Source organism: Xiphophorus couchianus, chromosome 2 (genome assembly GCF_001444195.1).
Source record: "Xiphophorus couchianus chromosome 2, X_couchianus-1.0, whole genome shotgun sequence".
Lineage (NCBI taxonomy): Eukaryota > Metazoa > Chordata > Actinopteri > Cyprinodontiformes > Poeciliidae > Xiphophorus > Xiphophorus couchianus.
This window is the reverse complement of record NC_040229.1, coordinates 8,494,338-8,497,328: the sequence shown is the minus strand read 5'-3', so window position 1 is coordinate 8,497,328 and position 2,991 is coordinate 8,494,338.

The window sequence follows — 2,991 nt, the reverse complement described above, 5'->3', positions numbered from 1 at the left end:
AACGTTTCTCTCCTCAGGAGAAAAACTCATTCGTCACAGAGTTGGCTAAGTTACATTTACTGCAGTAAAAGTTTTGAAAAAAATAGACTTTTAGGAGATTTTCACTACGCTGTACTTTTTACTTTTGAGTAATTTTATTATGAAGTTTTTCTACTCGAGTAAAATTTCTGGATTCTCTACACACTGAATAAAACACAAACATGTTTTAACCTAAAATTCACTATTTTTGTCAAAGTTTCAAATTGAAAGTTGATTTAGGAAGAATGTTTAGTTTGCCTCATTTTGTTACATTATTTATATGAATTAGTTTTATTTTAGTATTTAAAATACAAAACTTTTCTCATAACTTTATATTTTGGTCCGTCTGATGATGTCATTTCTAAATATTAAATGATTGATAATTCGATAAGTTCCTCAGTACTTTTAACCACATACTTTTTGACTCGAGTAATTTCTTGGACTTTCACTTTTACTTGAGTAAAAATAAGTTGTGCTCCTCTTACTTGATTGCAATTTTAGGGGGCTCTTTCCACGTCTGGTAATCCATACCTGCTCAGAATGAGGGATTGCTGCAAAATTATTGATTCAATGCCTCGTCAATATGAGGAAGTTCTGAATAGTTAACAACTCTGAAAGAAAAATAGCTGAAAATACGAGTGGAAAATGTCCTGCAAACCCTCAAGTTCCCCAGAGGTAATGTGTTTTTTTTTGTGAGTGTTAAACAGGTAAGCAAACCACGCGTTTCTTTCTCCTACTGTTGCTATGGATACCCAACCTTTCATTTTGACTTTAAACCAATCTATACTGATCTGTAATCAGAGAATAATGCCTAAATGAATCCCTGTTCTTCCTTTAGGAATACCTTGAAAGGTTCTGGATGTGAAGCCAACGTGGTGTGGTTCTGATCTGGACTGGATGAGACCCACAGCAGAGAAAACTTTATTGCTCCATATGCATTTTACATACTCGCCTTCCTTGTGGCCATTGTGCCATTGTTCTAATTGAGAAAGTTTAGTCTGAGCATGTTGTGTCGATGTTTTTCTTCCCTTCCCGCAGAAGCAAATCATCACACCCGGATCGTTACGCAACTTCAGAGCGCCGGGAGGCAGCGAGGTTCTGTGTGGACATGCAAAACGGTCCCAGACGGACCTAAAGTGGGTCCATAGGCAGGCGTTAGCGTTAACCGCCGTTTCCAAACCAGCACAGACTGCTTCTCTCTGCTGGTTTAGAAGCCGTCTGAATCAGGAAGATTCATTAAACAATCCAAGTTTAACTTATTGCTCAGCAGGCAAAGAAAACGGGTAAAACAGATCATGTTTTACCTTGATCTGTTTTACCTCGATCTGTTTTTCTTTGAACTGTTTTACTTTGATCTGTTTTACCTTGATCTGTTTTACCTCGATCTGTTTTTCTTTGAACTGTTTTACCTCGATCTGTTTTACCTTGATCTGTTTTTCTTTGAACTGTTTTCCTTTGATCTGTTTTACCTTGATCTGTTACTGTCCCTCTGAAAAGTCAAAAACCCAAATTTTCAGTTTGTACAAACGGCAGATGTAGAAGCACACAGCTTCAGTTATTACAGCTGGAAACCAGCGAACAGGCCCAAAACCTGGGAGGAGACTCTGGCCTGAATCTTCAGAGCCACATAAAGACGGTCACAAAGTCAGCCTTCTATAACCTGAAGAATATTTCCAGGATTAGAGGACTAATGTCTCAGTGAGATCTAGAGAAACTCATCCATGCGTTTGTTTATCTTTAGCCGCATAGATTACAGCAACAGATCTGCCTAAAAAAATTAATCAGCTGGTCCAGAATGCTGCTGCTGGTGTTCTGACTAAAACCAGGAAGATAGAGCACAGTTCTAAAGTCCTTCCTCTGGCTCCTTGTAGCTCAGAGAATAAACTTTAAGATACTGTTACTTTATAAATCACTGAATGGATCAGCACCCCAACACATTAAAGATTAGCTGTTGTCATAGCAACCTTCCAGACCTCTCAGGTCTTCTGGTTCTTCTCTGCACTGCATTCCCAGAACCAAACACGGAGAAGCAGCATTCAGCTTCTATGTGCCACAAATCTGGAACAAACTTCCAGAAAACTGCAAAACTGCTGAGACACTGAGTTCCTTTAAATGTAGACTAAAAACCCACCTGGTTAGTTTCTTTTGAAACCTAAAAATGAAACATCAACATTTTGATGGGCAACGACGGCTCTTGACCAAATAAAAAATATTTACTGCTTTTCTCATTTGCTGGGTGAATGATGGCCTCTTTGTATTTTTATGTTTTTGTAATGTAAAGCTCTTTTACCTGCCTAGTTGCTTAAATGTGCTATAGAAATATTTCTGTATACTTCCTCTATTGTCCTGATTTATTTCTTTCAAACTGAAAACAAAAGCCTCTTAAAAGATGAGGTGTGAATTTTTCTGCTCAGTACCTTCAAAATTGGATGGTTCAGAAATCAAGGAATTTGACTTTTTTCCATTTTGAAACTTTTATCTAGACAAACAAATTTTTCCACATCTTAGAAAAAAACATTTCTGGTTCAATTTGTCTCTTTATCCAGATCCTAAGAAGTCTGAGCAGCTCAAAACTAATGTTGACGTTTTGGATCAAAACCAGACAAATTGGTAATTTTCCTGTTCGTCGTCTGCTCTTGAATCCAGCGCTGCGTTTAAATCTCATCTGGGATTGACTGGAGAGGGAAGCTGAGTAATGGGATTATCCGGTTTGTCGTGTGCGCGGGGTTTGTGAAGGAGTGACAGACGGATGAGTAACTTCCAGGTTTGTGGAAGAGGCTTACGCCAAACCGGACTGTTTACACTGGAACTGCAGCGCTCAAGGTGCTACGCTTTTTCATTTTCAAAACAAAAATCAAACTCAACAGCAGCAAAATTATAAACTAAGATGTTTCAGGTAGGAATGATTGAAGATTTAAAAAACTGGATTAATTTTGCTTCAACCTGGAAAGTTTTCAAACAGAGACAGAAAAC